The 22912-nt window shown below is 40.6% G+C and overlaps 1 protein-coding gene across 2 annotated transcripts in view; it reads right to left on the bottom strand.

The window, feature by feature from the left end:
• The window catches only part of PRKN (parkin RBR E3 ubiquitin protein ligase), a 1404897-nt gene that overhangs the window by 1227242 nt on the left and 154743 nt on the right, over positions 1-22912 (bottom strand). The gene's annotated exons all lie outside the window — the stretch shown is intronic.

Raw genomic sequence — 22912 nt, 5'->3', positions numbered from 1 at the left:
ACTTAACTTTTGTTGTTAGCAATTAGTTTCTACACACGTTTGCAAAGATGGATAAAATCAGAGCCCTACCGTTGAGTGGGTAACAGCCTAGCAGGGGAGGTAGATGGACAAAACTGATAGTAATAGAATGCAACAATTTTTTTTTTTTTTTAAACGAAATCTTGCTCTGTCGCCCAGGATGAAGTGCAGTGGTGCAATCTCAACTCACTGCAACCTCTGCCTCCCGGGTTCAAGTGATTCTCCTGCCTTAGCATCCTGAGTAGCTGGGACTACAGGTGTGTGCCACCACACCCAGCTAATTTTTGTATTTTCAGTACAGACGAGGTTTCACCATGTTGCCCAGGCTGGTCTTGAACTCCTGCCCTCAGGTGATCGTCTGCCTCTCCTCCCAAAGTGCTGGGATTACAGGCATGAGCCACCGCACCCGGCCAATAATCTCTTTAATAGGGATTAATGTAAAACAAAAAGAAAAAGCCACACAGTGGATGATGAAGCTAAATTTGTCTTACGTTTGTCTGGCGTTTTATAGAGGTGGTAAAATTTCAGTTGGTGGTTCCTAATAATATCCCCTTCGCAATAGAAAATAAAGATCTATGTGCAGGTAGGTTAAGGTTACTCCAGTGATCAAGGCAGTGTAAAGGATAAAATAAGAATGATAATAACAATGAATATGTAGCTAAAAGTCAAGGATTGTAAAATGCTACAGTAACATCGGCCTTTAGGTGGAATGAAGCCTGTCTTAGGTAGGATTTCCTAGAAGCAGACCCTAAGTGAAAGTGACTTATTAGTAAGGGCTGTCCCAAGGGAGAAATAAATAGAGGGGTCTTGGGGTTAGACAGGGAAAGGAAGGAAGCCCAACAAGGGTGTGTCGTTAGGTAAATTCTTATGGAGGGTTATTTTGGCTCATTGCTACAAGAGAACTCTAGAGACACTTCTCAGAGTTGTCCTGTGTGGGGGATGGGCAGACAATGAGGGGTGGGAGAAGGAGGAGCTGGAGTAAACACCCCCACCCTTGTCAGTCATTGGTTAAAGACTGTCCTAGGGGTATGTAAGTCACCAGGCGAGGCTGGGCTCTATCTCTACTTGGTAAAGTTTCTGAGCAGTACAGCATCTGTTACAGGCCCATTTCAGAGGAGTTGGTTCTAGAGTCTATTTTATTAATATCTAAGCATATGTTAGGTTTTAAACAGAAAGCGTCAAGTCTCTGGTGGATGTGCAATAACATCACACCATATTTAAGTTCTTACAAAGATGAAGAAGGAAGATGTGGGTTTCCAGACATTTTCTGGAAACTAGAAACACTTCCCTGTGTGTCATGCTGTGACAGTGCCATGTCACGCAGCCCACTGGAGTGACGTGTGATGTGATGACATTGACTTCAGGTCCTGGTGAGAAGACTATTGCCAGGAGGCGTCTGGCTGGCTGGTGGCTGCTCATATCCTACGCATACCCACCTGACAGATCTCTAGGATTGAAACTGAGAGGATGTGTGTATGACTAAGCATAACAGCAAAGTCTCTTCTGTATGGAATTTCAAGACCCTTCTTACCATCTCTCTTAATGATCTAGTGATCTGAGGCTTGTAATAGGCCTTCGTGAATATTCCCCACTTCAAAGTAGTCTGTGAGACACACATACAGATGAGATTCTATTAACAGTTCTGCCAGGTGAAACAGCCCATGTAGCGAATTTGATAGAGAATACACACTTGGGCATACAAATCACAAAACTATGTACTAATTCCACCAGGTATAAATCTCACCAGACCAACGTCTGAAAACTACACCCAATTTCCAGTCTATAACAAGTTAAATGGAATTTAAGGAGGCTCGTTAAAGTGTTATAAACTTACAAAATAAGAGCTACAAAACAATATCATAAAGAATGAGAATGAATAACTCCTTTTCTCTATACAGTTATTCAGAGATTTCTTTTGTTCTTAGAGAACTGTTGTTTGTCTTCCTAATTATAAAGTCTTGTTGCAGAAAATTAGGCAAGTACTTCTTAGAAATTTTCCCTCTTCCTTTCTTTTGGATATGCCTTTTTATTGAGGTGCAAGCATATGTAAAAACATACACAACTTCTAAGTACATAGTTGAGTTTTTATAAAGCAAAGAAACCTGTGTAAGAACCACGCAGAAGATGGTTTGGTTTCTGTTAAGGGCAGAGTAAGTTCACATAGCAGCTCCGGTCTCGTCATTGTAACATGTATTTGTGAGCTACCTGAATAAACAGATCGTTTCTTCTCTTGTCCTCCACAATCCTTGAATATTTCATTTGTTTTGGAGATTGACAGACCAAGGTATTCATTCATGAACAATTATTAATCCCTACTATGTGCTCAGCAGTGTGTGATGATGGGACTAGGGGTCTAGTGGAAGACACAGGTAATATAGAAACAAGTATACAGAGGGTTCACTATAACATATGAAATGCTATGGAGGAAATAAAAATGATACTGTGGTCAAAAATAACTAAGTATCCCACCTAGAAAAAATGGTGAGAGACATAAATCAGAGATGAGATTTAGACAGAAGCTTGAATAAAAAGAACCCCGCCATGAGAAGAGAGAAGGGAAACACATTCCAAACAAAGGGAACAATGTGAACAAAGTACACAAATCCGGCTTGTTGCAGAAATGGAAAATCAGGCCACTAGGCGTTGGTGGCCATAGGCATGAGTTAGAGAACAAAGACAGAGACCAGGCCAGGAAGGTTATGCTGGCCAGGAGAGTGACTTAAAGTCCTAAGTGCAATGTAGGGGGAAGAAAGGGAGTTTTACCAACAAAGTGAAGGGATCGATCTGTGTTTTAATAAGAGTACCTTGAACACTGTATCAGTGGGTGGCAAGAGAGAAAGCAAGTTGCCGGTGGGTTATCGCAATGGCAATGGAAGACGGACTCTGGAGGTATATCAACCATTTTTGTGGATGGATTGGATGTGGAAGTGTGGGAGGTGCAGAATCAAAATCTATCATGTGTTTTTACTTTGACAATTATGTGGAATGAGGTGTCATTCACTGAGATGGAGAAAATTCATGGAGAAATAAGTTCCCATGAAAAAAAGCAAGAGTTTAGTTTTGAACATACTACATTTCAGATGTTTGAGAGACATCCGTGTGTAGTTGTCAGGTAAGTAATTTGGATAAATGAGACGGGAGTGCTGAGAGGAGAGCTGAGCTGGAGATATAAATTTGGGAGTCATTAGCATATAGATGGTTTCTAAAGCCATGGGAATATAACGCAAGGAGAAGACAGAGACGATGCGGGGCCAAGCTCTGAGGACCTTCAACCTTCAGAAGTTGTTCAGGTTCAAGCCCGAAAAGGCTCAAAACACTAAGCAGAAAGAATCATAGATGTAGGAGGAAAACCAGGTCTCAGAAGCCAAGAAAGCAGAGTTTCAAGCGGAGGGGATGGTCCACAGTGCCCAATGCTGGAGAGAGGCTGTGTAAGAACAAATGAGAGGAGCATCTAACTGGGCTTGGCATTGCCCAAAGCTGTTGGTGATGCTGTCTCAGGGGAGGAAAGATTAAATGGGAAGGGAAAATGGTGCAAGAAGTGAAGTGAGCAGGGTCCAGGTAAGTTCTTTAAGAGGCAGATGCTCTTAAAACATGATGTGCATTGGGGAAATAAGAGAAGATGATAAAGGAGAGACCAGCCAAAGGAACAACCTCTTTGATGAGGCAGAGGTGGGTGTCCAGCACAAGTGGAGGCCTTCGCATCTAAGAGGAGAAAGGATGCTTCTCCTCAAGAAACAGAAGAGAAGAAAGTGAGTGCTCTTTGTGTCATCTTCTTAAATCTCAGGAACATACAAGGCAAAGTGAGCAGCCAGAAAGAAAGCGGTAGGGGAGGGTGGGAGGAGTGAGAAGTCTTAGTAGAAGCAAGGAATAGGTATATAGTCACGCCGTAGAGAGTGGGAGCTCATACCTCAGGAAACTGGGTACTGATAAGGAGGGAAGAGCCATCTGCTGAGGTGAACGTACAGTGTCCTCGGTTTACCCAAATGTTTACTACCAAAAAAAACCCAAAAACAAACAAAAAAATACCCTAAAGCTTCAAGGGAAAGAAAACAAAATACAGACTACCAAAGTCATTTAAAGCTATGCATTTGCTCAGGAAGTGCAATAAAATGCGTGCGGGTAACTGGGCGTGGTGGTAGTCACCTGTAATCTCAGCTACTCAGAAGGCTAGGCAGGAGAATCTCTTGAACTTGGAGGCAGAGGTTGCAGTGAGACGAGATTGCATCACTGCACTCCAGTCTGGGTGACATAGCAAGGCTCCATCTCAAAAAAATAATAATAAATACTAAAGTAAAAGTGAGTGGCGAAAAGGCAGCTGAAAGAATATGATTGAAATGATGAACTCTGGAATATCAGGTGGAAAAAGACAGGAGTCATGGCAGGAGGGCTGGAGAAGGCAAGAAAGCAGCCAGGGAGTCCCATGGAGGTGAACAGATCAAGGGCTCTGCAAGCACCGCAGCTGTTGCTGGAGACGAGAATGCTTCATTTTGTGATTTTGGAGGTGAAGTAACATCTAGTTCGACTCTGTTATCCTGAGAGTGTTCGACGAGAATAGAGTAGAAGAAAATGTCACTGAAGATGAGTAGATCAATGAATGAAGATATAGGATACTGAAGGGACTATTCATGTAAATAATGAAGTGCCAAGAAAACAGATGGAATGGCCAGGTGTGGTAGCTCACGCCTGTAATCCCAGCACTTTGGGAGGCCGAGGCGGGCAGATCACCTGAGGTCGGGAGTTCATGACCAGCCTGAAAAACATGGAGAAACCCCATTTCTACAAAAAATACAAAATTAGCCGGGCGTGGAGGTAATGCCTGTAATTCCAGCTACTCGGGAGGCTGAGGCAGAAGAATCACTTGAACCAGTGAGACAGAGGCTGCAGTGAGTTGAGATTGTGCCACTGCACTCCAGCCTGGCAATAGAGCGAGACTCTGTCTTAAAAAAAAAAAAAAAAAAAAAAGTAATTGGCCTATTGGTCTTATAAAGAACAAGATAGGGGTAGAAAATGTATTCAAAGGGATAATAACAAAGAATTTCCCAAACCTAGAGAAAGATATCAATATACAACTACAAGAAGGTTATAGAACACCAAGAAGATTTAATGCAAAGAAAACTGCCTCAAGGCATTTAATAATCAAACTCCCAAAGCTCCAGGATAAATAAAGGATCCTAAAAGCAGCAAAAGAAAAGAAACAAATAACATACAATGGAGCTCCAAAACATCTGGCAGCAGACTTTTCAGTGGAAACCTTACAGGCTAGGAGAGAATGGCATGACATATTTAAAGTGCCGAAGGAAAAAAAGTTTTATCCTATAAAAGTATATCTGTCAAAAATATCCTTTAAACATGAAGGAGAAATAAAGACTTTACCAGACAAACAAAAGCTAGAGAATTTCACCAACAGCAGACCTGTCCTACAGGAAATGTTAAAAGGAGTACTTCAATCAGAAAAAAAAAAAAGAGAACATTGATGAGCAATAATCACCTGAAGATACAAAACTCACTGGTAATAGTAAGTACACAGAAAAACCTAGAACATTGTAACAGTTTAACTGTGGTGTGTAAACTACTTTTACCCTAAGTAAAAAGACTAAACAATGAACCAATCAAAAATAATAACTAAAACAACTTTTCAAGGCATAGTGAGTACAATAAGATATAAATAGACACAATAAAAAGTTAAAATGCCAGGGGATAAAGTTAAGGTATAGAGTTTTTATTAGTTTTCTTTTTGTCTGTTTGTTTATGCAATTGGCATTAAGTTGTTATGAGGTTAAAATGATAATATCAAACCAAAAAAACACACAATGGAGACACAAAAAATAAAAAGCAATAAACTAAATCATATCACCAGAGAAAACTGCCTTCACTAGAGGAAGATAAGAAGAAAAGAAAGGAAGAGAAGACAACAAAACAACCAGAAAACAAATAACAAAATGGCAGGAGTAAGTCCTTACTTATAAATAATAACATTGGCTGGGCATGGTGGCTCACGCCTATAATCCCAGCAGTTTGTGAGGCTGAGGTGGGCGGGTCACCTGCCTGGGAAGTCAGGAATTGGAGACCAGCCTGGCAAACGTGGTGAAACCCCATCAGTATTGAAAATACAAAAATTAGCCAGGCGTGGTGGTATGTGCCTATAATCCCAGCTACTCGAAAGGCTGAGGCAAGAGAATTGCTTGAACCTGAAAGGCAGAGGTTGCAGTGAGCTGAGATTGCAACACTGCACTCCAATCTGGGTGATAAGAGTGAAACTCAGTCTCAAAATAAATACATAAATAAATAACAATAAATGTGAAGGGACTAAACACTCCAACCAAAAGACACAGACTGGGTGAATGAAAAAACAAGACTCATTTATTTGTTGCCTACAAGAAAAACACTTCACTATAAAAATCCACACAGACTGAAAATAAAGGGATGGAAGAAGATATCTATGTTAATGGAAGACAAAAAAGAGCAGGAGTTGCTATACTTATATCAGAAAAAATAGATTTCAAGACAAAAAGTATAAGAAGATATAAAAAAGGTAACTATATAATGATAAAGGGGTCAATTCAGCAAGAGGATATAACAACTTTAAATATATATGCACCCAACACTGGAGCACCCAGATATATTAAGATAAAGCAAATGGTATTAGAGCTAAAGAGAGAGGCCTCAACACAATAATAACTGGAGACTTCAGCACCCCACTGTTTGGAAGACCTGGACAGGTCTTCCAAACAGAAAATCAACAAAGAAACATCAGACTTAATCTGCATGATAGCCCAAAAACCAGTAGCATTTCTATATGCCAATAATTAGTAGAAGAAAATAACAATGATCAGAGCAGAAATAAATGAAATTGAAATAAAAAAATGCAAAAGATCAATAAAACGAAGTTGGTTTCTTGAAGTCAAACAAAATAGACAAATCTTTAGCCAGACTAACAAAGAAAAAAAGAGAGAAGATCCAAATAAACAAAATCATAAATGAAAAAGGAAACATTGCAACTGATTTTGCAGAAGTTCAAAGGATCATTTGCGGCTACTATAAGCAACTATATGTCAATATACTGGAAAGTCTAGAAGAAATGGACAAATTTCTAGATACATACAACCTATCATTACCAAACTAGGAAAAGAAATCCAAAACCCAAACAGATGAATAACAAATAACAAGATTAAAGCCATAATAAAAAGTCTCCCAGTAAAGAAAAGCCCGGGACCTGATGGTTTTACCACTGAATTCTACCAAACATTTAAAGAACTAATACCAACCCTATTCAAACTATTCCAAAAGACAGATGAGGAGGGAATACTTCCAAACTTGTTCTACGAGGCCAGTATTACTCTGATACCAAAACCAGAAACACATCAAAAAAAGAAAACTACAGGCCACTATTTCTGATGAATATTGATGCAAAAATCCTCAACAAAATGCCAGCAAACTGAATTCAACAATACATTAGAAAGATCATACATTACGACCAAGTGGGATTTATCCCTGGAATGCAAGGATGATTCAAAATATTCAAGTCAATCAATGTGATACATCATATCAACAGAATGAAAGATAAAAATCCTATGATCATTTCAATTGATTCTGAAAAAGTATTTAATAAAATTCAACATCACTTCATGATAAAAATCTTCAAAATACTGGGGATAAGGAACACATCTCAACGTATGGCTTTTATTAAAAGCCATAAATGACAGACCCACAGCTAGTATCATACTTCATGGGGAAAAACTGAAAGGCTTTCTTCTAAGATTGGGAACATGACAAGGATGCTTGATGTCACCACTGTTATTAAACATAGTACCGGAAGTCCCAGCTAGAGCAATCAGAAAAGAGAAAGAAATAAAACGCATCCAAATTATAAAGGAAGAAGTCAAATTACCCTTGTTTGCAGATGATATGATCTTATATTTGGAAAATCCTTAAGATTCAACAAGAAACCATTAGAACTGATACCCAAATTCTGTAGAGTTGCAGAACACAAAATCTACATACACAAATCAGTAGCATTTCTACATGCCAACAGAGAAAAATGTGAAAAAGAAATAAAAAAGTAATTCCATTTACAATAGCCACACATAAAATTAAATTCTTAGGAATTAACCAAAGAAGCAAAAGATCTCTGTAATGAAAACTATAAAATGCTAATGAAATAAATTAAAGAGAACGCCAAAAAAGGAAAAATATTCCATGTTCATGGATTAAAATCCTATATCTTTAAAATGTCCACACTACACAAAGCAATCTACAGTTTCAGCGCAATCTCTATCAACATGCCAATGACATTCTGCATGGAAACAGAAAAAAGAATCCTAAAAGTTACAAAAGACCCAGAAGAGCAAAAGTTATCCTAAGCAAAAAGAACAAAACTGAAGGAATCACATTACTTGACTTCAAATTATACTACAGAGCTATCATAAGCAAAACAGCATGGTACTGGCATAAAAACAGACACACAGAGAAATGAAACAGAACAGAGAACCAATAAACAATCCACACACCTACAGCAAACTCATTTTTGACAAAAGTGCCAAGAACATACACTGGGAAAAAGAGTCTCTTCAGTAAGTGGTGCTGAGAAGAGTGGATATCAATAGGCAGAAGAATGAAACTAGACTCCTATCTCTCACCATATATAAAAAATCAAAGCAAAATGGATTTAAAAATTAAATAGAAAACCTCAAACTATGAAACTACTTCAAGAAAACATTGGGAAAACCCTCCAGGATATTGGTCTGTCTGGGCAAAAATTTCTTGAGCAATACCCCACAAGCATAAGCAACCAAAATAAAAATGGACAAAGAGGATCATATCAAGTTAAAAAGCTTCTGCACAGTGATCAAGAAGCAGCTTCTCTGCTCCTTCTGGAATCTCTGCCTGGTTCAATCTGACTGCCTCCACTCCTGCCTCTACCATGTCCGTCAGGGTGACCCAGAAGTCCTACAAGGTGTCCACCTCTGGCTCCTAGGCCTTCAGCAGCTGCTCCTACACGAGTGGGCCCAGTGCCCACATCAGCTCCTCAAGTTTCACCTGAGTGGGCAGCAGCAGCTTCCGGGGGTGGCCTGGGTGGAGGCTATGGTGGGGCCAGCAGCATGGGAGGCATCACTGCCATCATGGTCAACCAGAGCCTGCTGAGCTCCCTTGACCTGGAGGTGGACCCCAGTGTCCAGGCCATGCGCACCCAGGAGAAGGAGCATATCAAGGCCCTCAACAAGTTTGCCTCCTTCATAGACAAGGTACAATTCCTGGAGCAGCAGAACAAGATGCTGGAGATCAAGTGGAGCCTCCTGCAGCAGCAGAAGATGGCTCGGAGCAACATGGACAACATGTTCAAGAGCTACATCAACAACCCTAGGCGGCAGCCGGACACTCTGGGCCAGGAGAAGCTGAAGCTAGAGGCAGAGCTTGGCAACATGCAGCGGCTGGTGGAGGACTTTAAGAACAAGTACAAGGATGAGATCAATAAGCATACAGAGATGGAGAATGAATTTGTCCTCATCAAGAAGGACATGGATGATGCTTACATGAACCAGGTGGAGCTGGAGTCTCACCTGGAAGGGCTGACTGACGAGATCAATTTCCTTAGGCAGCTGTATGAAGAGGAGATCCAGGAGCTGTAGTCCCAGATCTCAGACACATCTGTGGTGCTGTCCACGGACAACAGCCACTCCCCGGACATGGACAGTATCATCGCTGCGGTCAAGGCGCAGTAGGAGGAGATCGCCAACTGCAGCCAGACTGAGGCTGAAAGCATGTACCAGATCAAGTATGCAAACCTAGGATTGAACAATTAGTGTATCTTTGACTATCACCCATCTCATTACCCAATCAGCGTGAAACTGACCAGTATGAACCATCTCTCTCCTGTGATGTCAGAAAACTCCAGAAATATAAACGGACTATCCCAGGTCTTCTCTGAGAGTTCCCAGGGGCCTCCTCCAGTCAAATCCCTGTGGCCCTGCGGAAGGCCCAGCCCTGGAAGAGGTTGAGAACAGTGGCCCAGTTCATGTTGCTGTCTCATCAGGACTTCAGCCTGCAGTGAGAGGCCACCCATCTCTAAGGCTGAAGGCAGAGGAAGCAATATAAGTGTTGCTCCTGACACCTAAGGTTCAATACATCTTTTTTTCTGTGTTAAGGCTGCATATCAGTTGGCCCAGCTTAGTTGAGGAGAACATTAGGAGCAAAGCAGGGACTGACATACATGCATTTTCTAGGTCCACACCTGGACAGCAGTGTGTCTCAGAGGATGAGAACCAGGCTCTGAGCAGAGTCTGGGTGACCTTGATTCCTCTCCCAGCTTCCCCACTCATCAGCTGAGTGAACTTGGGAAGGTGGCCCCCAGGAGCCAGGCTGCATGATTTATAAAATGGTCATAATTGTGGCTTCTATAGATGGCTGACAAACATCTCATGGCTGCTGTGTGATAGTCCTCTTATTTTATCTTATTTATTAAGATGAGCTATTCTAAAACGAAAAGAAAACAATCCTAGGAGCCATCCTTGACAATTCACTTTGCCTCCCATATCTAGTCAATCAACAATGCCTATTCACTTCCTTAGTAAGCCCTCCATTGATCCACTTTGTCCATCTCTGCAGCTACCACTTGGTCAGAAGCATCACCATTGCCCCCTGGCCGACTGAGACTCTTCCCGCCATTCCCAATTAACTCTTCTCACAGCTGCCAGAGGGGGTTTTACGTTTTCCTTCAGTTCGACCCTATCCTTGAGGTTCTTTCTGCTGCTTCCCTTCTTCTTCTTTTTATTTTTCAGAGAGTCTCACTCTGTTGCCCAAGCTGGAGTACAGTGGTGCAGTCTCACTCACTGCAACCTCTGCTTCCCAGGTTCAAGCAATTCTGCTGCCTCAACCTCCCAAGTAGCTGGGATTACAGTTGCACGCCACTGCACCTGGCTAATTTTTTATATTTTTGGTAAAGAAGGGGTTTCGCCATATTGGCCAGTCTGGTCTTGAACTCCTAACCTCAAGTGATCCGCCCGCCTCAGTCTCCCAAAGTGCTGGGATTACAGGCGTGAGCCGCCGCGCCTGGTCCCCTTGTTCTTCAATTGTACTCTACTTCCTTCCCAAAGTCTCAGGACCATGCCCGTCTGGGCCCCCGGATCTCCCTGACATCATCTCCTGTTGCCCTCCCCTCACTGAGTGAGTCCGCTATGTGAGTTCTCTCTTTTCACAACAACCTGGCTTCAGGCCTCCCATCTTACTCTTTCCATCTCCCTAAAATACTGTGGCTTCTTCCTTCTCATTCATATCGCAGCTCTGGAGTCACTTTCTCAGGTCCTTCCTGAGGACTCGATCTAAACTTTTACCACACACTGTGTGTGTGTGTGTGTGTGTGCGTGTGTGTGTGTGTGTGTGTGTGTATAACTATCAGATAGTAACAAGATAGTAACATGATCTGGTTACTACCATGTTGCCCTGTTTTATTTACTTCACAACATTTATTATCTAAGATTCTTATATAATTCTTACTTGTTGATCTGCTACCTGTGTTCACCATTTTCTATCTGTATTACTAGCACTTGGTTTTAGCAGGCACTCAAGTATCAGCTAATGGAAACATACACAGCTATGCTTCAGATTATAGATGATATACTTCCCTACGCATTTGTAAGCAAAATAAGCACAGGGATTATGGAGACAGATTGTAACTTTATTGCACATACATTAGGTATTATTTGATGGGGTCACTGCAGGTTCTAGAAAAAGAGTAAACATTGAGGCTGGGCACGGTGGCTCACATCTGTAATCCCAGTGCTTTGGAAGGCCAAGGTGGGTGGATCACGTGAGGTCAGGAGTTCAAGACCAGCCTGGCCAACCTGGGGAAACCCTGTCTCTACTAAAAATATAAAAATTAGCCAGGCGTGGTGGTACACACTTGTAATCTGAGCTACTCGGGAGGCTGAGTGAGGAGAACTGCTTGAAACCAGGAGATGGAGGCTGCAGTGAGCGGAGACTGTGCCACTGCACTCCAGCCTGGGTGACAGAGCAAGGAAAAAAAAAGAATGAACATACACCAATAACAACCAAATCCGGCATCATTTAGTTCAAGTTATATCTGACGTCTTCTTCGTTACCTTATCATAGGCGTTCAGACCCCACAGAAATTACATCTGCAGCACAGATTAACTCACAGAGACCAAAGTAGCAATCGAATAATGTTATCATCATTTTAACCTAAAAACAGCCAGTCTAAAAAGTCAGACACCCAAAGACATTTGCTTCCCACTTTACTGGGAAAAGAAGGAAGACTCTCCTTTCTTCCAGCCTGCATCCTGGCACCTAGACTTGAGATCTTGCCCTCTATTAACCCCCTTATAAACTGTCTCACCTGTCCCAAATGTGTCTTTGAATGTCCACGTAGGTTCTGAAGGCGCCCTTCGGTGTGTCATGCTGAATGCGTTAAATTTTCCAGGAAAATCCATATCCCAAGGTATTACTTACTATGATCTCCTGCATAATGTTAAGTAACTCGGGTTTTACTCTACATGCTTCCATACTGCTGCAGAATAAACACTCAGCACTCGTGAAAAATAATTTATGGCTATAGAAAACATATCCAAGACTTACACAAGAAGATTTGCAGCAAAGCCCTGACATTAGCTGGCTGTGTGATCCGGCTTAGCCTCCTCTTGCTCCAGCTTTGTCATCTGCAGAATGAAGATAATGGAGCAGCGAACTTGTCAAAGCATCCGAATTACTATCCTGATGGGCCAGGTGTAGACAGACATCCTTAAGTCTGTCATTAGGGAGAGCAAAATGTCTTCATGGGGGCAATATCATTTTACAGTATTTGGGGCACTGAAATATTCCTTTGAGAGTGTCCTTACTTTACTACAAAATGTCCTACCAGGGAAAGAAAAATATTATCAATTCTATGGAAATAAAGCATTAAAGGAATCTTACTAGCTCTTTCAATCAATCTTACTAGTCAAATCAATCAGGAAATCATGAATAGTCACACTTCTTATGCAGACATACACTACCCATCCACTCATTTAAAAATATTTATAGAAAATTTAGGTTCCTGTGGCTGTGAAACTATTCTTACAAAACTCTGTGTAAACCTAAAAACAAACAACCCCCCACCCCGGGGCTCTTCCTTTGCTCTCCAGTAATTCTCTGCATTTTTAATATCTGTGTGTCATCCCTTGTCATTAATAAAGCTATCAACAGTCATAAAAGCAACAGAAATGTTTCATTGAAATCTTAATTGCCAGACATAAACACAGAATATCTGAAAAACTGTCCTTTAAATGCCACATTTCTCAAAATCATCTCTATGAATTTTATTTACAATTACATGTTTCACCTTGTGGGTGCTCCATTTTCCATTTTTAGAATGTCTTATATATTTGGGTAGATTCCAAACTGAGAATGAGTTCCAAGTCTTGGACTGAATCACTCATTCCAACAGGTGATCCTAAAACTGAAACGCAGGCTTCCCTCAAAAGCTAAGACCTCCCAGCCCTCACTCTGTGCATCCACCTTTTTTCTCGCAAGCCCCACAAGGAGGACACTGCCTCTTGGGGGCAGGCAGGGCCAGGAGCTGACTTGGAGATCTTCCAGCTCTCTGCCGTCTGCAGACTTTCAGCACTCCCATGCATAGATATTGGTCCCAACACCTTCAAATTCTTCCATCCTTTGAAATCTCCTCATTGTGACAACCTTCCAATTAGTCCCAGCTCGCTTCTACTAAGTCTGTTCTGTTTACTGTCTCTTTTGTTATAAAATTACTCATTTTATTCTAGTGATGTGAATTAAATGGGTCATACATGCTTTTGCTAGTAATCCAAGTGATATTAAGGTTTCTACATTTTAATAAAGAGTCACATCATCTGGTCTACCAATGCCACTTCCATCGCCCACCCCTTCCCAGTTAAAAATTTAGCTAGTATCTTCCCATACTTTTCTCTTATTTATACAAATGTGAAATACATTGATATAAGTCCATTTAAAGGGAATGTATAACTTATTCTGAATTATGATTTATATACTCTGAATTGTGATCATTTATGTAACAGAAAGCTCATTGCTTGTAGAGTAGAATTAACAAGTGTGAGGCCTGTTAGAAAGAAAGTGACTTTATTAACCAAAAGTATTCCTGGGGAAGTGGCTGGATTCCCATCCAAAGCAACTACTTCAAATTTTGGTGGGGAAGGAAGGAGTTTAAAAAGGGAAAACTTGATATGAAAGGCATGCCAGAATTGTGCTGAGGACAATGTCTGTGTATCTTGTTCCAGTGCCTATCTTGTGTCCCAGTCCACCTGGTACATAGTCTGGCGTCATCTCAACAGTGGCGGGGCTGCTGATTAGCCCCCTGAGGTCACCTCTGGAATTCTGCAGCTGGGTCTCCAGGCTTGGTCTGTCTGTCTCAAGATTAGCCCCTGAATCTTCAAAGAAGGCACATAATTAGATGCTAACATACAGTTAGATAAATAAGAAGGGAGTATATCTGGTGAGAAAGGGAGGGATGTGGAGTCTATTTGAAGGCTAAAGGAAAAAGGCTTCTGTAGTTTGCTTCAAGGTTACATCTTGAAACCCAAGAGAAAGAGAAAAAAAAAAAGTTTTAAAATGCATTTTGAGGTTATGCTGCCCAGTTACATTTATATCATGATATTCTTAAGCCAATCATCTTTTTAACGTCTCTTTCATAGTACGGATATTCCGTTTTTTATTCTACCATTTCATTATTGATCCATCTTCAGACTGAATATTTTGTCACTAGAAGCAATATTGCTACTTATTTCAATGTGTATCTTTGACATTCCTGTAGTTTTATTTCTGAAGGCTAAATTCTCAAAATGGGATGGCCGTTTCACAGGAAATGCACGTGTACATTTTGAAGAGACTATAAGATTGCTGTCCCCAAAATGCTGAATTAATTTATTCCCCATCAATAAGACATATAGCCTCTATTTCTTCAACAGCATTGAGTGTTAAGTTTTTTTGTTTTTGCTAATCTGATAGACAAAAGGAGGTATTCTGTTGTTTTAATATGAACTTGCTTGATTCCAGCGAGGTCAAATGTATTGGTTGTTTTATTTTCCATTATGTACACTGGTTGTTCTGACTGGACTTGGCAACACTGTAGCTGAGTTTTCCCCTTTTCATGTTTTATAGATTAGGGATGTTAATCCTTTGTCTTATGCTTTTCAAATATTCTCTCCCAGTTTATGGTCCATCTTTTATTTCTATTTGTTTTTTCTTTTACCATACATAAAATTTCAGTTTTTATGTAATCAAATCCATCAGTGTTCTTGGTAATGGCTACTAGGTCTCCTCTCTTCCTTCAGAAGGCCTCTTCTATGCCCATGGGGAAAACGAGGCCGGACACCCCTCAGATTCCAGGCCCTGCACCTAGATCTGCATCTATCTTCATCTTTTGTCAGTCTTGGAGAAACAGATGTCTTCTGGTAGAAATGGAACTACCTACTGTGTTCTTCACCTCTTCATTGCTTCAGACAAAAGACTGCAGAATGACCTCTGCATGGTCACACCCAGCAAACCATTTTTAACCCTAACTTTTATTGCTCATACTACACAGGTGACCCCCCTGATGATTTCATAGGCTCTCCCTTGTGAATTCCCGAATACATCCTGGCTGTCCTCTTCTCCCTCCAGCAATTGTGTCTCGGCTTCCTGAGAGCACTTGCCACTCTTCCTCCATGTTTTCCCTCGGTCTTTTTTCATTCAATGCAGTCTTACTGGTTGACCCCCTAGCTCCCAGGACTTACAGTTTAGTCTCTATGCTGATACATGAAGACTTGACCTCCGTGCTTGCCTCTCTAGCACATTCCCAGATTTCTCAGCTCCAGACCCATTTGTATACAGACCACATATCCACAACCGAGCTTGTCATCACCATCACATATTTGGTGTCTAAAAGAACGGCCAGGTCTACATCCTAGTCACGCAGGCCGTAGGTCGCACTGTCTCCATGGACTCCTCAACACTATTTGTATTATAAATAAACGCCATAGGATTTGTGCCGTCTAGACCCATGGCACCCTATATTCCAGAACAAGAGAACAATCGGCCTGGAGCTTTTACCTGGATCTCTTGTCCACTCTTGCAACAGTCCCTCAGCAGCATTCCCTATTCATCCCTCTCCAGTCATTCCCCATTCAGTTTTGCATTCTGTAGCCATAAAATCTGGGTCTTGATTGTGCCTCTTCCCTTGGAAAAATCGTTTTTTGGTTCTACTGGTTTATAATGAAGTTCAGTCTCCCTGTAAGGTTTATGAGATCATGCATGGCTTGAATCTTACTTCCTTCTTCAACCTTGGTTCTCACTCTGCCTTCTTCTGCCTCCTCACTCTGACCATGTCTCTCTTCAGAAACCATATCCTGATTTCCAGTTTCCTGTCTACTATGTTCTCACTCACCTATGTACCAATGAACATGCAGTTCCCTCTGGTGACTCAGTCTTAAAGTATGATGGGAAGGCTAGAGCATCACAAAACTGCCTGGACAGTTAGACACAATTATTAATAAAAGTCAAATTTCAAAAGGCATGCTATCTATTGATACAAACACTGAAAAGTAAGCAAGAAAATTGCATATTAGGAAGATGAAATCAATACTGCACTACCACTAACTTGAACAAGGGTTGGGCAACAGACACAGAGGAAAATTACCCAGTGTTGAACATTCAGATTGACTTTGGAATCTCACAGGCTTTCCTAAAAAACCACTTCTTCCCATTAAAAAGGGACTGCTGGCTTGGCGCAGTGGCTCATGCCTATAATCCTAGCACTTTGGAAGGCCAAGGCGGGTGGATCATTTGAGGTCAGGAGTTGGAGACCAGCCTAACCAACATGGTGAAACACTGTCTCTATTAAAATACAAAAATTAGCTGGGCGTGGTGGCACATGCCTGTAGTCCCAGCTACTCAGGAGGCTGAGGCAGGAGAATTACTTGAGCCCAGGGAGGCAGAGGTTGCAGTGAAACGAGATGGTGCTACTGCACTCCAGCATGGGTGACAGAGTGAGACTCCGTCTTAAAAAAAAAAAAGAGAGACTACTTATTGTACATTTTGAACAAAAGACGAATTGAGATTGAGGATTTGATGCCCCTCAGGGCATCTTAGTGACTAAAGATTTACCATCAGGGTGGGTTCAGTTTCTTTTAGGTAAATGAAAAATGGCAAAAATAATGCCTTTCATTTCTAAGCATGATCATAAAGATAAAACATAAAACATAATGACAGGTTTGATGACCTAAATCTTTAAAATGTCTGTATGCCAATACATACACAAAAACATACATATGCAAACTAAAAAATAAGTGAGTAGGTGGAGAAATAATCATAACCAAAGAGTTATATGTTCAATCTATAAAAAGGTCTGATAAACAAATATGAAAAACATAAATACCCCCAATAAATAAGCAAATATACAAACTTTAACAAAAAGATGATCAACAATAGGAAAAAATACAATCAAATCACAGGGAAACGAGTAACAGTTTGAATTCTAAAATTGGCAAAAATGGGCCAGGCACGGTGGCTCGTGCCTGTAATCCCAGCACTTTGGGAGGCTGAGGCAGGTGAATCACCTGAGGTCAGGAGCTCGACACCAGCCTGGCCAACATCGTGAAACCCCATCTCTACTAAAAATACAAAAATTATTCAGGTATGGTGGCAGGCACCTGTAATCCCAGCTACTCAGGAGGCTAAGGTAGGAGAATTGCTTGAACCCGGGAGGCGGAGGTTGCAGTGAACCGAGATCGTGCTACAGCACTCCAGCCTAGGCAACAGAGCAAGACTGTCTCAAAATAAATAAAAATAAAAATAAAATAAAACAAAATAAAATAAAATGGCAAAAATGGGCCAGGCACAGTGGCTCACCTGTAATCTCAGCATTGTGGGAAGTCAAGACAGAAGGATCACTTGAGACCAGGGGTTTGAGACCAGCTTCAGTAACATAGCAAGGATCTGTTTCCACTAAAACTAAAAAATTTAGCCAGGCATGATGGTGCATGCCTGTAGTCCCAGCTACTCGAGAGGCTGAGGTAAGAGGATCACTGGAGCCCAGGAGATCAAGGTTTCAGTGAGCTGTGATCACACCAATGCAGTCCAGCCCAGGCAACAGAGTGAGACTCTGTCTCAAAAAACTATAATTAATTTTTTAAAATTTAAAAACTAAATAAATACAATTGGCAAAAATGATTGAAAGGAAGCTAACTTCAATATTGATGAGGGTCTGCAAACATATGCACTCACAACCACTGATGATGGGAACATAAAAACCCTTTCAAAGGCTGAAATATCGACGTTCTCTGAATCAGCAATTCAACTCACAGGGGTTTATCAGGAGGAAATATTTGGACAAATTAAAATAATATTTAGCCACCAAAAACAGTAATCCACAACCAAAGTATTAATGGTATTAAGTGAAAAACATGTACAAAACTATGTGATATATACAAACACATATATAGTATAAGCCTCTGTTTTAATTAAAAATATGAAAATTACATGTATTAAATATAAGGTATTAAAAACATGTTATAAAAGGGCATGTGTGTGTGCATATATGCGCATGGCTAAAATGGCCTCAGTGGACTTTGCAACAGAAGTTTAACAGTCTGGGGCTGGGTATGTGAAATTAATTATCCTTTTTAAATGTTTCTAGATCGCATACATATTTAAACAAAGAGTATAAATATTTCTCATAATAAAACAGCAATACTATTTTAAATGTCTGTTTTGAGGACAATGTATTTAGGAAAACTGTATATAGAACAGGAAAAGAGTACAACCATGGAAAAGAGGGAAGTCAGTGTTAAATTATAAAACCTGATCACACATTCTATTTGTTCATCATTTAGAATATACTTTTCAAATGGTTTCAACATAATAAAGCCTTAAATGTTTTGCTCTAAGCATTCTTGATTTGATTTTTCACACATAGTATATTTTAAGGGCTGTTCATTTGATTGCATTTGGTTCATTTAAATTCATCTCATCAAAATGCAAAATTTCTAAGAGTTATTTTATCTTTAAAAAAATCCCATTTAAGTCTAACTTATGTCCTATTTTTTTCTTAGAAAAAGGAAAACAAATTTTACTAAAAGTAAATGAACTTAAGCTCCAAAAGTTCAAGGCTGACACAAAAGTAACTTAAACACCATAAGATAGAAAAACATCCTGGCCTTCAATTCTTATTCAAAAAGTTTATTTACCCACATATGTTTCTTTAGTCATCACCCTACAAAACAATTTCAGCCAATTTTTCCTATCTTTTAAAATCTTATGTTACATATTCTTCTTTGACATAGCAAATGAATGTTGAGCCTTTTCCTGGAAAAAGAAATCAAAGCCTGTCATTGCTATGTGCCCCTTCTTCCAATCCTGCAACTCCAAGTCCATCGAATCTGTCACTTAGTTTCAATAATATGACATTAAACATGCTGATTCCTCTACTTAGAATGACTTTTCAAATCTTGGCCGGGCGCGGTGGCTCAAGCCTGTAATCCCAGCACTTTGGGAGGCCGAGACGGGCGGATCACGAGGTCAGGAGATCGAGACCATCCTGGCTAACATGGTGAAACCCCGTCTCTACTAAAAAATACAAAAAACTAGCCGGGCGACATGGCGGGCGCCTGTAGTCCCAGCTGCTTGGGAGGCTGAGGCAGGAGAATGGCGTAAACCCAGGAGGTGGAGCTTGCAGTGAGCTGAGACCCGGCCACTGCACTCCAGCCTGGGCGGCAGAGTGAGACTCCGTCTCAAAAAAAAAAAATAAAAAATAAAAATGACTTTTCAAATCTTTTATCTTCCATGCCCAGCAAATACTCAGACCCAATACTCCTTCAAGACCCAATCTAATCACCTCATCTCTAGTGACTCCTAATCACTGTAGTGGAGGGTGCCTCAACTTCCTTCAGTGGACAAAATCTACACGCAACAACTTCATGCACACACACACACACTCTTTCACACACATATCGAGACTCACACAGTTTTACACACAAAGTTCACACATACAGATTCACACCCAGATTCTCACACACTTTCACACACATATCCAGATTCACACACAGATTTACACACACAAGGTCACACATGCACAGATTCACCCACATACAGATATACAGATACACACCCACAAATTCAGATTTAACACAAATTCACACACACAGATACACACAGATTCACACACACATACACACACAAAATCACAGATTGAAACACACACATTCACACACATTTACAAACATATAAAAATTCAACACATACAGATTTATACACACACGTTCACACACACAATTATTGGGCTTATCTTATAAATGTCTGTTGACATGTCTTTCTTCTCTAGCAGACTCAGCTTCTTATGGAATGCCCTGTTTTCTTGCCCACATACACACAGAACCTCCCCAGATGGGTGATACCCTACAACATATTCCCCACAAGAGTTTGCTGAATTGATTAAACATGACCTATCACAAAAGTTATCATTATCTTAGATAATATTCTCAGTATAATACAACTCCTTTTAAGATCTAGTCCCACAGATGTGAGGTGGCCTAAAGAGTTTGGAGTTCATATGACAGTTAGAAGACACTGGACTTTCAGTGACAGGGAACCACGGTATCAGATGGTGCTCTGAAAATAACATTGGCTGCACACAGTGGCTCATGCCTGTAATCCCAGCACTTGGGAGACTGAGGCAAGCAGACGGCTTGAACCCAGGAGTTTGAGACCAGCCTGGCTAACATGGTGGAACCCCCATCTCTACAAAAAAATTAAAAAGATTAGCCAGGTGTGGTGGCGCATGCCTGTAGTTCTGGCTACTTGGGAGGCTGAGATAGGAGGATCACGTGAGCCCAGGAAGGTGGAGGTTTCATTGAGCAGTGATTGCACCACTGCACTCCAGCCTGGGCTACAAAGCAAGACCCTGTCTCAAAAAAAAAAAAAAAAAAAAAGTAAAGAAAATAACTTCAAGGAGGGCCTGAGAATTGGGAGCAATTTAGGTGTGACCAAATCTAGCACAGGGTGACAGGGACCTGTATTAAGAGGATAACAATGGCAAAGAGAGAAAAAAAAAGACAATCTGTAGGAGGCCCCCCAGCAAATGTCAGGAACAGGCAAGAAAATGTTTTATGAAATTCATCTGGATGTGAGAAGGTCTATGAACTGTGTTGGACAAAACATCAAGGGAGGTAATTAGGCAAGGCCCCTTGCCCACAGAGATCTTGAGCTACACTGTTTATATGTGGAAGCACACAAACAGCAAGGAGCTGGGCACAGGCTCTCAGCAGGCTCATCAATCTGAGGCTCCATCAGTGCTACCTCTGCTGTAGAATCTTGAGGGCTTGCTGAGTGTATAACGCCTTTCCTACTTCTTCAGACACACCCCTCACCCCAAAGTCTAAGACAGACATGATTCAGTGGTATGTACTAAAAATACCATGTAATGTCAAGCATACTTGCTGAACTGAGAAAACATTAATATTCCAGGCTCCTTGGGTACCAGAATGGAGTCAATGCTAGAAACCACTCTTCTGAAAAAGAGTCAAAAGTGCCACAGCAGGTTCAATGAGGGTGTCACCACTAAGTTAAGATGCTGTCACAAGGCTAATAAAAAGATTGAATGTATTAAAAGGAGAACTGATGCTAATATAAATTTGCTTTCCTTTCCCCAAAAGAATACCAAGCATCTGAGATAAAAGAGGTTAAGTGAAGGTCAAAAGGGACACATTCATTCATAAGCGATTTACTTTTCGGGAGAGATTTTGAAAGATTATTTAACTTAGAATGAATAGTAAAATATTCAAGGTAGTTATATGGCAATTAATGAAAAAGTGGAAATGAATATTAAATTCCTAGCTCACCAGGGTCATGGTCCAACAAGAAAAGGAAACCAATTTCTAATTTTCCCATGGAATGACTTACATAAAGAATTTGTAGAACTTCATGTACAAAGATAAATATTTAACTTAGGCCAGGCGCGGTGGCTTATGCCTATAATCCCAGCACTTTGGGAGGCAAAGGCAGACAGATCACCTGAGGTCAGGAGTTCGAGACCAGCCTGGCCAACATGGCAAAATCCCATCTCTACTAAAAATACAAAAATTAACCAGATGTAGTGACAGGCGACTGTAATTCCACCTACTCAAGGTTGAGGCAGGAGAATCACTTGAACCCAGGAGGCAGAGGTTGCAGTGAGCCACTACTGCACTCCAGCCTGGGCAACAAGAGTGAAACTCTGTCTCAAAATATATATATTTAACTTAGATTTTAAGAGTTTTTCTCAACTAATAGAATTAGGTAAATTACTTAACTGAACTATCTGCACATTTTCCCCTAATTTATTTTTAGAATATAGTTATGAGAAGGCTGGTCAAAACCAAGATGCAAAAGTAGACCCCAAAAACTCAACAAGGAGAGGGGGAATCATGTTTTCTCTCACATGACCTCTCTCACAAGGGCAATAAGAGCCAAAAATTTAAACAGACTTAGATAAAAATTTGAATTATTTCCAAATGCAGAGTGCTAACCACTCAGTCATTTAAATTCCCTGTGGTTAAGTCTCTTATCTGCAAAACATAGATAAACATATAAATCTCTTTGATGACATTATTAAGCATTTCACACATTTCATATCCATCTGAGAAGACAGCACTGAAAGCAGAGAAGTCCAAGATTATGTATGCAAAGGATGCCTTGCAGGAGGAAATCCTGTCCTTCTTCCGTTCTCACTGCTTTATAGATCCTAAAGCGTATAAAAACAAGTGCTAAATATTTTTAAAATGGAAAACAAAATATACTGGAATGAGAATGTTTATCCATGTGAATTTGCACATAAGAAAGCTGAATAAATGTTCTGTATCATCCAGTTATTGCAGTTTCAAGAGTTAAGGATACTGAGGAT

Source organism: Trachypithecus francoisi, unplaced genomic scaffold (assembly GCF_009764315.1).
Source record: "Trachypithecus francoisi isolate TF-2019V2 unplaced genomic scaffold, Tfra_2.0 Lachesis_group15, whole genome shotgun sequence".
Classification (NCBI taxonomy): Eukaryota; Metazoa; Chordata; class Mammalia; order Primates; family Cercopithecidae; genus Trachypithecus; species Trachypithecus francoisi.
Note: the sequence above shows the minus strand (reverse complement) of the source record. Positions and strands in the feature narration are given on the sequence as shown.